The sequence below is a fragment of the Aphelocoma coerulescens genome, chromosome 3, assembly GCF_041296385.1.
Source record: "Aphelocoma coerulescens isolate FSJ_1873_10779 chromosome 3, UR_Acoe_1.0, whole genome shotgun sequence".
Taxonomy (NCBI): Eukaryota; Metazoa; Chordata; class Aves; order Passeriformes; family Corvidae; genus Aphelocoma; species Aphelocoma coerulescens.
In genome coordinates, this window is record NC_091016.1 from 82,248,802 (window position 1) to 82,263,325 (window position 14,524).

General features: G+C 37.1%; 1 long non-coding RNA gene across 1 annotated transcript; it reads left to right on the top strand.

Annotated features, from left to right (window-relative positions):
* Positions 1 to 2,556: 2,556 nt before the first annotated feature.
* Positions 2,557 to 11,104, top strand: LOC138107329 (uncharacterized). The gene is made up of 3 exons (XR_011149414.1): positions 2,557 to 2,686; positions 9,800 to 9,937; positions 10,694 to 11,104. It is a non-coding gene; the product is annotated as an uncharacterized lncRNA (long non-coding RNA).
* The last annotated feature ends 3,420 nt before the right edge of the window (positions 11,105 to 14,524 follow it).

The following is a 14,524-nucleotide window of genomic DNA, read 5'->3' on the forward strand; positions in this document are numbered from 1 at the left end:
CTCTGTGTTTATTTTCCCTTTGTACTTACATGCAGCAAGAGAAAAACTGAAGACCTAGGAGTACAAAGATAAGAAACACTATTACACATTTGAATAAAATTTCTCATTTTCAGCCCAGAGCAATTTGCAGTCAGTAGAATTTAATCTGGTCATGACACAGTTTCAGAATTTCGCAGACATTTAAAATTTTCTGCTTTACTAGCATTCTGCCACATTTTCATTCCCTAAAAAATGGAAACTCAGCTTTCTCTGTCTTGAACCTGTACGTTTTGGATGAGGAATAATAGTCACCAACTAAAGCATTTCTCATCCCCTTCACCTTCCACACTTGGAATCAGCTGTGAGAATGTACTCATAAGGAAGATCACTGTCAGTGAAGAGGTGATATGGGTAAGGGATTCCGGAATGCTGATTTAGGCAGGTCTCTCTTCTCTTTCACATTTTTTATGTTGCTTTGGTTCTAATTTTTCTCCTAACATAGAACTCTGTTGCAGTGGGGATACTGCAACACGCCTATATCCAACCAGGAGTCCCATGGAAAAGAAATATATACGGACGGATTCTTGCTAGATGTTTCAGAGATGTTTATTTCCTCAGCCGCATGGCCGGGGCTCTGCCGAGGAACTCCTACAGTCCGCACCCGAGCTGCTTTGCCCGCGCAGGGGAACACAAACCAACCCATGGGGAACGAGGCTGAGCAGGGGCAGGGAAACCCCGTGCCTCCCTCAGGGCTACCGGGCGCGGGGGAGGGACCCCAACAGAACTCCTTTCTTTATATGGCTGATACTTGAGTTCAATTTTTCTAAAGGTGGCTTGCCACAAGAGTTATTACTTTATCGTCTGTCTATCTATCTTTACATCTATATCTACATCTACCTCAACTTCAAAGGATCTATAGGTCCATGTCATTATAACAATATCTATCATTATACAATAATATAATAAAATAATTATTATCAATATATTTCTAGACCCAAGTTTCTAAAAGTGTTTTTAATCAAGTGAAAGTCTTAGAAACTTTTCAGTTAATTGCTTTTTTTCACTGTCCCTCTAATTTACCTAAGCTGACCTCATGAAACCTGACACGAGAAGCTTAATGACTAAGTTAATTAAGAAATATGCATTTGTTCCAATAAAATCTGCAAGATTTTTTTTTACATCATTTCTATTTTGATCCTTATCCTGTTTCTTTCAACTAAAACTTCAAATTGTACATCAACATCCAGAACATGTCAGGTAGCTGAGAAAGCATGAACTTGTATCCATAACGGGACAAAAAATGTACTTCACTCTTCTATCAGACAGATATTACGACATTAAACACTAATCAAAGATTTCTACTTCTTAATTTAAGGAATTGATATTTGTTTGCTGCTGTATATAGTCAGAAAAGGTCTACCTACCAATATTTTCAGGTTTCCTTTTGGCTTATAACAACACTGTCCATTAATTAGAATGCATCATCAAGAGGGAATATAGGTCTTTTTGATGTATTTCTGTACCTTCCCTCTTCAAATGCCTCATAAATCTTCTGTATATGAGCTACCCTGTCAGGAAACACTCCAGACTTTATCCTACATTTGCTAGACAGCAATAACTGACCAGTATCATTACTGATTGTAAAACAGATGTCCCTACTCTGGAGAGAGTGAGGTAAAATCAAAGGATGGGTGAGACTAACTTGTGTTTATCAATGTACACAGTATGCTGCAGTATCTGGGTTACTACCTGGTGTGTCAAGATAAGGGTGTTCCCTAGAATAGGGCAGCTGCTCTGATCTCAAAGCACTGGTATGAGTAAGAAATGTTGCATTTCTCATTCAGTGGTATTGTGTATTGAAACCTTCTGAAAGGCAGTAACAGTGTGTGAAAAAATAATAGCTCCAGGCTGTCTTTACTTCTGCATCTGGGACTTCTTCTGACTGTAATTTTAATTTTACTTTACATCAGAGGGCTGGAATAACCTTGCATTCAGGCAGAAGATTCTTTTGTAGGTGTACTCTATGTTCCAGTTCTCCAAAAGATATGTTCCTTTTGTAAAATACACCATTTTTTAAACAGCACACAAGCCTACTAGGGATGTTGTTTGTAAAATCAAGCTGCAAACAATTTATAGTCCCACAAGATATCTGATTCCATCCAGATCTTAATAATTTTTTTCTCTTTTTTAAACAAATATAGATGCAAAAGTTCACATTGTTTTTAAGTGATGCTTTCAAACCTCAAGCGTCTTATTTTCTGCAAGATAGTTCTACTTCTCAGAGAAAAGAAATGTGACTAAAGAGAAAGTCTGAAAACTAATCTTGGTTCTAGCCATCACTGTGGCAGAGCGTATCACCCCTCTCCCCACCACAGGTGGACAGTGCAGATAGGAGAGATAACCCAGGTGGGCAAGGCCCAGCAGCTATCATCTCCTGACACCAAAAGGTCTGCAGCCTAACCAAGAATCAACACCTTGGTATGGAGAACAGATGTGGGAAGAGATAAAAAGAAAAAAACACAGGTGATCAAAAGGCCTGTTTTACACTATAAAAATGCTAGAGATTATCATGGAGGGAGAAGCCTTTTACCCACATACTCTGAAAGAGTGTGAGACTTTTTCTGGGAGCCTGGGTGCAGATTCTGTGGTTACTTTCCTGGGAATTGAGGGAAAGGTTTTTGATGTGTGCTCCACCAGAAACTGGATGGTAAGAAGCACTAGATCCTAAGTTATACTATTTCTTCACTATCCATAAAATTAATGGTACCTTTAACCCTGCATGTATAATACTAATTGTCTGGTTTTTGTCTTATTCCTGTGTAGTAATAGCCTTAAGCCTTATGTCTGTTAATTTTGTGTTTATTAAATAAATAATTCATTCTGTAACAGATTGAATCAGCCATTATTAAAGAACTTTTGAATGAGAGTGGGTCTTGGGGTGCTGGCCACCTCAGTAAAGATACTGCCAGCAGCTGGAGGCCTGGGCAAAAGGCAGGGACTTATTCAAACCCACATTATCTGTTCATAGCAAGCACTGCATCATAATTTCATAGATATGATGGTGTTTGAGGAAAACAAAAATTAGAGATTATATAGAAAAATGAACAGGAGTAATTATTTGCTGACCTTGCTACACTAATAATATAGACTACCAGAAACCTCATAAATAACAGTTTTAGCAATAACATGGATATAAAATTGTCATTAACATGTACAAATCTCAAATACTTTGCAAGACCAAATTAAGGCCCTTGGCTTATGTGTTTTATGAGTATTTTACTCATTATTATCTATGTATTTCCAAATACAAGTCAGACAAATAACTTACCTTGAGTAATATTTGAGGTAGAAGGTATTAGCTTGCAAAGAAAATCTTTGTGATATGACTGCTCCACAGAATCTGTTCTTGAATTTTTCACTGTGTCAAAACTCTTGAGGCTCATTCCTCTTCCCAGAACCTGTAAATCTCTTCCCAAAACTCATGTAGTTAAAACTATATGTGTGTAGTGAAGCTAAGAGAAGAAAATTATTACTAACTTCCTTTTCTTCCTAACTTTCATGATAAAGGTCCTTTTATAGTTAACTGCAGAGTGAGACACATGTATAAATTTACTGAATGAAATCAAAGTGAATCTTTTAATTTTCATTTTTTCTTGTTCCTTTTCTTTTTTTCCCTTTTTTCTTTTCTCTTTTAACCTTTTTTTTTTCCTTTTTTTTTGGTCTTTTTTTCTTATTTCTATTTTTTTTTAGAAAAACAATAAAAAACAAATTCCCATATCCTTCTGGCAATCAGACAGAGAAGTAAGTGTTAGACTGAAATTGTATTGGACTGTGTTCTTTAGTCAGAAACTTATTTCTCATATTAGATATCTTGATCTAAGATAAGAAGACATTTTTCCATAGATTTTATATTCTTGGGGTTTTCACCTAGTAAGGACATGGGCACTGGGGAATTGTAGCCTAATATTTAGCTAAAGTAACCAAATAAAAAAAGAATTAAAAGGTAGACTGTTTATAAATTAAAAAAAAAAAAAAAAACACCAAAAGAAAAGTCTGTGGTAGACAGCAAAGTACAAAGTATATAAAGTTAAATAACTAAAAAAGGCAGTGGTTGTAATGATGTAAATACATGAATGCAATTTGAAGTAGCTCATGTTCAGAAAAAAACTATTTAAGAATCTTAATGTTCTTCTCTTGGTGTTTTTTCTATCTTTTTTTATTTTTTCCCCTGGGGAAGGGGACGGTACTCTTGTGACTGGAGGGTAGACCTGATTGCAAAATGTTACAAATAGAAATATTAAGGAAAAAACCCCAAAAATAAACAAACCACAAATCTTACTTATTATGGAAGGCTTTCAGGTATTTAGCTCAACATTTACAAATTACTGAAACATGAATTATATTTCTAAACACTATATATCTGGAAAGAAAACAGCAATGAAACCAGACAATGGACTGTTTCACCCATCATTCTTGGTACCACAGTTGAAATGTCATTGGAGACTAATGAACATCCTCTTTGATCATTGTGATGTTTTTATACTGCTCTATGACCAACTCATATAATGAACTGTGTGGTAAAACACAGGCTCAGCTGTTCATTAATCTCCATCTCAAACTGCAAATAGACTTCTGCTATAGTGTTTGGTGAGAGATCCTGCATGAAGATACTATCAGAGCAACCATGTATAGCAGTGAAAGTATTGTGCTCTGGTTCCTGTTTTTGTTACTAAAGGAAAACTAGAAGCAGCTTTCTGAATTTTGTGGACCCCTTGAAATCTGCGCTGTTTACTGAAGCCATTGACTGCATTCACATACAGAAATAGCTCATAGGAAGCCCAGCACCAGACTATTTCTTTCAAATAGATTAAATAGATATAGAAATAGGTCTTTCAAATTAGATTCCTGAGAACTAAAATCTCCTAGATCAATTTAGCCTATATCTAATTAATGTGCCACATAATAGGTTTACTATCACAAGAAGACTGAAAAAAAAAAATATCACTAGATTTAGTACTTTCCACCTACATTAATTTAGCAAATTAATGACTTTGAAATAGCCCCAAATCAGAAACAAAGGGCTCTCAGAGACATTACTAAATCAGGGTTATTTTTGGTAATTGCTTAGAAAAAAATTAAAAGAGAAATTAAGTGTGTTGATGCAGAACATACAGAAAACAAACGGTGGTGGAAAGTAATGAAGAAGTGTAGATTAATCAGTGACACTACAGGCTTTTTAATCATCTTTCTTATTAAGGACATTAAAAAAAGGAGGCTGCACTAGTGTAAAAATAGAAATACGAACAATTACAGAAATTAAAGTGAGTGTAATTGCCTGTCACTGCTTGAAAGCTACATTCTGGGTGACAGTGGTTGTTATCACAGAGTTTTGACCACTACCTGAGTAAAGGTAGCAATCACACAAGTTAGCAGCTGTAATTAACTAAATTCAAACTTGATTATTGGAGATGAGTATTAGTGTCCTCACCCACAGGACATAGATAAAAGACTGTGAACCTGAAAATTTTAGGTGTTTAGGATATATTCTTAAATTGATACGAAAATAATGTGTTTTATTTTTGAGGTTTATGCAAATTTAATTTATGTAATTATGCTCCTGATGTAAATTCCCTTCCAGTTTAAGGGAAACTAACTTTCTGTCCCAGTATCCTTAAATGGCAGAAAGGGAGGCATATTTTCTTAAAGGACATAAGGGAAGCAGAGAGAGAAACTTCACTTTGGCTTACATGTTCATATCTGCTATGGTATTTAAATTGAAAAGTAACTAAGACCAGCAAATTTTCACAAGTCATCAATATTATGAAATTTCAAGCAAACACAGGATGAAGCCCAGACCTGAAAAAACTTGCTTTGTGGCAGGAAATGTTCAAAACCTTTAAATCTCAATAGTATAAATTAATTAATAACCTTAAATACTCAATACTTTAATACCCAAATAGAGTGTAAATAATCATAGAATGGCTTGGGTTGGAAGGAACCTCAGATACCATCTAGTTCCAATCCTGGAACTATGGTCCCATGGGGAGGGACATCTTCTACTAGATCAGATTGTGCAGGGCTTCAACACTTCAAGGAACGAGGCATCTACAGCTTGTCTGGGCAACCTGTTCCAGTGCCTCACCACACCCAAAGTAAAGATTTTCTTCCTAATATCTAATCTAAATCTTTCAGTTTAAAGACATTACCTCTTTTTCTATTACTACACTCCCTGATAAAAAGTCCCTTCCTACCTTTCATAGGAGCTGTTTGGGACTGTGTTTTGGATTAGCGTTGGTAACAGTGTTGGCAACACAGGGATGTTTTCACTCTTGCTGAGCAGTGCTTGCACAGAGTCATTCCATCCCACCAATAATGCACAAGGAATTGGGAGGGAACACAGCTGGGATAGCTGAGCCCAACTAGCCCAACAGTTATCCTATGCCACATGGTGTCATGCTCAGCATATAAAGCTGGGAAAAAAGAAGGAAGGAAGGAGGGGACACTCGAAGTGTTGATGTTTGTCATCCCAAGACACTGTTACAAAAGATAGAACCCTTCTTTTTGGGAGATGGCTGAACATCTGCCTGCCCATGGGAAGTGATGAATGAATTCTGTTTTGCTTCGCTTTCATGTCTGGCTTTTCTTTACCTGTTAAACCATCCCTACCTCAGCCCAGGAGTTTTCTCACTTTTGAGCTCCCCATTCTCTCCTTCCATGTCATGCAGTCTGTGTGAGGTTGAGTTGTTGGCTGAGGTTAAGCCACAACACTATACTAAGTGATTTAATCAAAAAAATCTTGCATTTATCACAATCCCTTCCAGCTGACCAAAATATAGGCATGGTAAAAGTAGCTCAGGTCAACTAAGATCACTTATTTTTTCACCAAGGAGTTTCTTTTAACATCAAATCCTTCAGTGTTTAAAAAAAAAAAGCTGCCTTAAAATATTTCTTGGCTCTCTTGTGAATTTTCAAATCAGTTTTCTGCCTATGGTTCTTGTTTTGCCTTTCTCCATTTATGACTAAAATATTTAATCCCCAGTGTACCAATTTACCATTACCTGCTGGGGCAAACTGTGGAGTGCCTGAGGGCTGCAGTTTCCTAATCAACCGTACCAGAGGATCTCTTGGAGCACTTCACTCCTTCACTTCAGTCTGTGGTGTCTGATTTTTTTGCAGGGAAGCCAAGGGAAGAGGGGGAAGGGAAGGAGGAGGAGGAAAGCAAGGAAGGGAATCTGGATGCTGCTAGGATACATTCCTGTTTGGAAAGTGCTCCTGGGAACAGATGCCAAGAAATGTTCATAGCCATAATACAAGAATTTCTGAAGCTTTTGTCCTGGGTGGTCTTTTGTGAGGGGAAGCTGTTGGATGCTTGGTTTTCTTGGCTGAATTTTCAGTTGTTCCATTGTTTTTGTATATTATCTGATTGCATTTTCACTGATACATATGCAAACTTTGGGACTGGATTCTTACTTTATCTTTCCTTCTAGCACTGTATAAATAAAGTTATCAGTTCAGAAAAGATAACATAGAAATCAGGAATAAAAGCAGAGAAAATAATATTGTAATTTTAAATCTTAACAATAATAATGTTCATGAGTTTTTATTCATTCAAAATATCTCTGCTAGATCTGTCACTCTTGTATTACACACATCTGAAGTTTAAGAAGGCACTAAGGACAGGATCTGGGAAATTTTCAATATAAAATAAATAAACTTAAGCTTTTGGCAGACATCCATAAATCAGGATAAGAAAATCTGTGAAGATAGTGGCAGTTTAGGTTTTGTACCTCAAATTCACAGCCCTATTTCATTCCAGCCTACTTCTTTTATATGTGAGATGTAGATGTCCAAAACAAGTGCTGAGCACTTGAATAATGATTCAAAGCATGATGTCTTCATTCTTACACAGCTGCAAACTTATGAACAGGTAAATGGAGTTTCTTTAAACTTGAGCACATAAATTTGCCTTTAGACAATAAGTATAATAAATTTAATCTTATATAGCTAGTTTTTCCCGATATCACACTGAATTTTGTCAGAGGTGCCTTCTCAACCATGCTTATAGATTTATGTGATTCTGCAATAAATAGAAATTATTGAACTGTATTTGAATTAGTATGGTTATATGGTGTTGTATAGCATTTGAATTAGACCTGGTTATAATTAGGAAAGCCTTATTGGAAAGAGATATCCTCATAATGTTAGTAGTATTTTTGAAAAAAAGTAGTAATTTTGAAAAAAATTCGTAATTAAAATGAACCCCTAAAGTACCTCTAAAATTGGACACTGGCACAAAATATCAGAAGAAAAGGTTGAAGTGGTGAAACTAAAACACAACTTCACAATTTCCACTTTCTATTCTTTGAGATTCTATGGCTATTACTCAGCCTGTTCTGTGGCCAGGTGAAAAGCAAATGGCTTTCCAGTGAACACATGGTGTATGCACCTCGGTATTGTATACAATATTTTGCAGAATATCATGCAACTTGTATGAGTATGCGTGCCATAATACCTATAGTATAGGTTTTGTCCTTCCTTCAACAGGTAGATTCCCAAATTTGCCTTTTCCACTGCTGTATAAAACACTCCCATTCAGGCTTTTCTAGGGTGCAGTCATGACAGTCTGGAACTCAAAATATGCTATTTCACCTTAATTCTCAGGTAATTTTCCAAGACAACCAGCAATGTTTAAACTTGCTCAGGCTTTCATATCAGTGAACAGATGGTGTAAATCACACTGAGATGTGGAATCTGCATCGTCCCTCTTCCTAGACAGCTTATCGCATATTAGTTTCTATGGAAAGAGAATATAGCTAAGGACACACTGTGATAGGCACTGTAAAAGCATCAAAAACTGAGAGGTTTTGTCCAGGGAGCTTAAATTTAAGTTTGAAATGAGAGACAGCAGGTGGATAAGACAGATGGAGAGGAAACAGAAAAGCAGCAGTAAGACAGCTGTAACCAGTACAATAAGCAGTGGTCACACCAGCTGGCTAATCACTGACAAGTGGTTTCTATCATCGCCACAAAGACAAGCTTGAAGGAAGGATTTAAAGTAGAAGTGAGGATTTTTAAAAATTGTTTCCACACAGAAGTGGGAACAGGAAAAAATGACATTGTTTGTGTGAAAAATGCAACAAAAAGGCGCTAAGAAGACAGGATTCCAAACACCACGGCAGTGGAAATCTTCATCCTCAGTGTGTATATACAACTGCAGGGGAGGTGGGAATAATCCTTGGAGGTTTTAAAAGTGACAAGAAGTTGCTTAAAATGAGAGCTCCAGTGGGAAGGATTTGTGTTAGCTCTTTGAGGCAATGAACACCACAATGATTTGTACCAATCCACCTAGGTTTTAGGTTTGTTTAAGAGAGACAAGTTTAAATATGACTAAGAAAGAAGAGGCAAAATGTCCTTGTTTATGGGGGTACATAAAGAACTCAGCAGCACCAATTTCAATAGCAGAGGTTGGAAGGTTGAATGGGACTTGGAAAAGGATGTCGAGGATTGACATGTTTGCATTTTCACCTCAAAAATAAAAGTCAGAAGGCTTTTTCCTGTTGCAACACGTTGACCTCTGTGGACTTCCAATGTTCCCCATACAGAGGATCTGTGTGGAGTTGTGATATCTGATGTCCTGCAGAGATGGATGGCTCTGTCACCAGGGAAACTTCCCTCATTTTTTCTATCAGCATGCAAAAATTATCTATAGTTAAGAACTTATTTGGAGCAGGTTTTCTATTTGAGAACATAGCTTTTCAGTTTGGGTACTTTTTGCTGGTCTCTGAAGCTTGCATCTCTCTGTGTATCTCTCTCTCCACAGATGGTTTCAACAGCTTGAGCTCGCCTCTTTGCAGATGATGCCAGATGCTCCCTCTAACAGACAGCTTTAGTTCCCTCTCGCCTACGTACACAGAAACAGGTGATGTCAGATGCCCCCTCAACTCCAGGTCTCAGCAAAGTGAGTGCCAACACACACACAAGCAATACAGTAGATCTGCATATACTAAACAAATGAAGCCAGATATATTTTTGTGAGTTACAACTTGCTGGAAGAACTTCATCTTTCAGTGGCACCTCCAATGTCTAATCAATATTTGCTCTTCTCTTTGCAACTATTTCTTCTTCTTTCTAAATAAACTGTAAATCGATTAAAATTTAATACTTGAGATTTAAGGGGCTAGTATAAGGTAGTTTGGTTTATATATACATCATAGATTTACAATAAGATCCTTTGTAAGGTAAACATTTATCCCATTTATTTCTGGATCTGTTAGATGTGCTTATTGAACAGTTACTGGAAAATTAATGAAGCCAGCTTTTGTTTTGATGAAGAAAATTGTGTATATATATTTCCTCTGGAAAAAAAAGTGTATATGTATATTACCCCCAAAAGCTGTAAAAATAAATTATGTTCTACTTCAGGAATACTGCAAAGTTAAATATTTTATTTGTAGTTGACATTTAGTGCCCCCTAAAAAGTATCTGCATCATATATATTATTATCATGAAAAAATATGAGAGTAAGTGAAGGGTATTGAGGAAAGATTTTCCTCTGCTGACAATTTGTTTATTTTATATCTTTTAAACCTTTTGTAGATGTCAAACTGTTGGTGCAACTTTTTCTCAAACTTGTAGGCAGAGACAAGTGATACTCTGAAACCTATTAAATGATAACATTGGTTATTTTGTCATCTTTTTCCATCTTGTTCTGTAGGTGGTCCTACTTTTCCTCAGGTTCATCTATACAGAAAAATAGAAAGAGACAGATCTGGTGACTAGAAGAAGATTATTAGGTTCTACACAGCTGTAAGCGTCTAAGCAGTAACTTAAGATTGCAGGACTGAGAGATTTATGTTCTGATATTAAATGTTTTAAGTGACCCAAATCTATGATTACGGTGATTACTACAGGGCTGGGATGGCTGACTAAATGACTCAGCTGGCACTCACAGATTACACAGCATTCTAGAGGTCTGTAGGAAAATACTTTAAATTTTTTGAGTTTCTGTGCTGTTTAAAGATAACTCCTAGATATAAGACTTGCAATGGTCTATAATGAGTAATTAACCCTGTATTAGTATCCTAGAAAACAGAACTTAGTTAAATAAAAACAGATTAATACTTTATCAAATTCTACCAGAAATTTGCTAATGTTCTGTGAAACTTCTTGAAGATAATACTATAATGAAATATGGAGAGATATAAACAAGATGTTTTATATTCTCTGACTTTGGTAAGAAAGTACTTTTTAAGTCTTTGCAGAATTGTATACAAACCATAACATTATGGGAGGGTTAGTCTTGGAGTGGGTCACCTAATGCTCCTCTTTCCATGGGTCAACAGATCCTGCTGGAAGACTGCTCCAGCATGAGCTTCCCACAGGGTCACAGTCCTCTTTGAGCATCTGCCTGTTCTGGTGTGGGGTCCTGGTCCTCCACAGGCTGGAGGTGGATCTCTGCTCCCCCTCGCCCCCATGGGCTGAAGGGGCATTACTGAAGGGTCTCACCATGGTCTTTGCCACAGGCTGCAGAGCAGTCTCTGCTCCAGCACCTGGATCACCTCTTCTGCCTCTGTCTTCACTGACCTTGGTGTCTGCAGAGCTATTTCTCTCACATATTCTGACTCCGCTCTTCTCCAGCTGCAACTGCTGTTTCACAGAGGTTTTTTTTCCCACAGAAGCTAGGCCCGTAGATCTCTCACTACCAGAACTTTTCCATGTAAATTCACTATGATCTGTAAAAGTCCCCAGAAAGAAATGCCTTTGGAATACAAAAAGTAATACCGAGGCAGACAAAATAAAATAAGAAATAGTATTATAGTGACAAAGAACAGACATAAACTGAGGGCTGGTCCAAATCAAAATAGTACATTCCTAATATGACTGTCCCAATAAGTTGTGGTTTTCAATCTGTTTCCTTCTTGCTCTCTAGCTACAGTCATTCTGACTTATTTTTTTAATATTATACCTGTGCATATGGAGTAGAACTGCCCAGTGCAGGAAAATGGTATTCTCAGATGTTTTGCTAGACCATGAAAAGAACTCTCTGGAATACATCTAATTGGTACGCTTGAACTTAGGTAAAAAGATATCTAAAAGTTACACAAAGTTTGAATTAGTTCTTCCTCTTTCAGAGAAAAGTATTGATTTAGAAAGTGTCCTAAGGCTTTCTTGAAGGCTTTGGAGGGTCCAAGCACACAGCTGGTTAGACATATTGTCAGAGACTTTATGCTATGTATAATACATTTTAAACACATAGGGAATGCCTATGTCTAGATTTGATGTGCTTTTGCAGACCACCTGAAGATATGCAATAGTTTCGACATGTCAGACCTTTAACATACAACTTATGAGATAACTTTCAGAGCTTTTTGATCTAGTTATTTTGATCTATACAGTAAGGTTGTAGTGAGCACAGAAACACTGCAAATGATTGTCTTAGCACTGGGATATTCCAAACAGAGTATCTTCCTGACAGAGATTATAGACTCCACTAAGCCTTTTTCAACAAAATAGCATTTTCAATAGCAAATGCTAACTCATCTCTAAATCTTTCTCGTTAGATTCCAGGACCAAATGATTCAGAATACAGTTTAAATGTCTGGGTTCTTCTTTAATCTATTGCACACACATCAAATTCAAAACTATTATACAGAATTATCTCTCCTTGGATGAGTCAAACTTGTCAGTGTTGCCCCCCATGAGGTTTTGAAAATAGCTATTTCAGTGCCCGATAACATGAAAGTCTTCAGAAATGATCCAAAAAGTAATCATCAATTTAATGGAAAAAATAAAGACCCTTGATCACTGGAGATACTTTAGAGCGGGCTGGATAGTTGACATCCTTTCTTGTTCCAAAAAAGCTTAGATCTCAGTTTAATGAATTTCCCTTTCCTGCAAGTGAACCTGCTTCTCAAAATGCTAAAACTCTATCAAGAGACTCAGTAAAGTTTTGTTCCTGTTGATGAAGTTTTTATTTGTAAATCATCAACCTTAGGGTATTGTAGCTCAATAAAGATTGACTTTTTTTTTTCCAGTTTGATGATTTTTCAATGACTAGACTACGAGACATGGTAGAAGTTTGTCATAACTACTCTATACTCACAGTTGAGGTATACATTCAGTGCAGGTAGCTCCCGTGTGCAAGATGCAGGTTGAGCTCTGGGTGCCTGGGAGCCCCAGGCAAGAGGCCGGGAGCTGTTGATCCTTTGCATAACAAAGGACACGGGGACCTGTGGCTTGGCCAGGTTCGGATGCTGGGAGACGCAGCAGGAGCTGATGATCCAAAGACTTTCCTGTGCTAAGACTGTGAGGGCATATAAAACCAGGGATTCCTTCTTCCTGGGTCCCTCCTTGCAAGCACCAGCTTGCGCTGTTGGTTTTTTTATTTAATTATTGCACCATGATTAAATTATTTTAAGGATCAGGATGTCTGAAAGACTGCTGTGGGAAAGCTGGAGTTGAGCTGGTGAGAAAACCTGATGTGAGTGGGGGGGGCTGTGTAGCTTTGAAGGGGCTTCAGTCCCAGCTCAGGTGGTACAGGAGTGACTGCCAGAGTGGCTCCTGGATGGTCAGACAGGGAAGTTTCCTTAACACTCACCACATATGACACACTTTGGATTTTTAGAAAAATTATACCATATGTGAGTCTTCTTGAAAACAATGAGTATATAAAAACTTGCTCTTAGTTGCTCATTATGTAAGACAAATATCTTTAACTAGCAGTAAATCCAAGGAAACTTGAGTGTAGATGTTGATAATTTCATAAAAACTGTGGGCAAATATTCAAGGACTCATAATCTCCATCCTGTAATGACTAAAATTTAGAAATGAGGATACGGGGAAGAAAGAGGAGACAATGGAAAGTAATGATAATAATCTATGAGAAAAAAGCAAATGCAGAAAGGCTGCAAACATCTGTTGCCGTTCACGGAAAGGATACAGATAAAATCCAGTGAATAAACAATGATATCGTTGTGACAGGGACATTACTATGGGGTGGGAAAGAGAGCTGTATCTATATCCCCTTGGGCTGATGGTTTAGTGTAAATTTTCACAGTCCATTATTGTCTGATATATTTCAAATAAGATGGTTTTGCTGCCTTTACTGAAATGCAGTATAAATAAATACAGAAAAAGTAATGTTTCTCAGTGACCTTTATATTGTTTGCTCTCAAGTGTTTTTATTCTTTGAGACTCAGTCTATTTTGGAGTAGTTTACCTCAGCTTTTAGTCCGTAGTAGACCGGTACCAAAGCATCAGAGCCTGTCTAGAGAGGGAAATCACTAAAGTACTTAGAACAATGACAATGTCTAGAATCTGTTTATAATGACTATGACAGTGCAACTTCCTTTAGCTTATGCTCTTCTTGGTCAACAGGTTGGCTGAAAAGCTCTAAATTGCACGTTTTATGTCTTGAAAATGGAGCAACTGACTAAGGTTTGTCAAAAGGTAACATTGCAAAAGAAAGCTCAGTTCTCTGTACAACTTTTTCAAGCCTATTTCCTTAGGAACTCTGGCTGAAAACTTGATGAAATGTCAAGTCTTC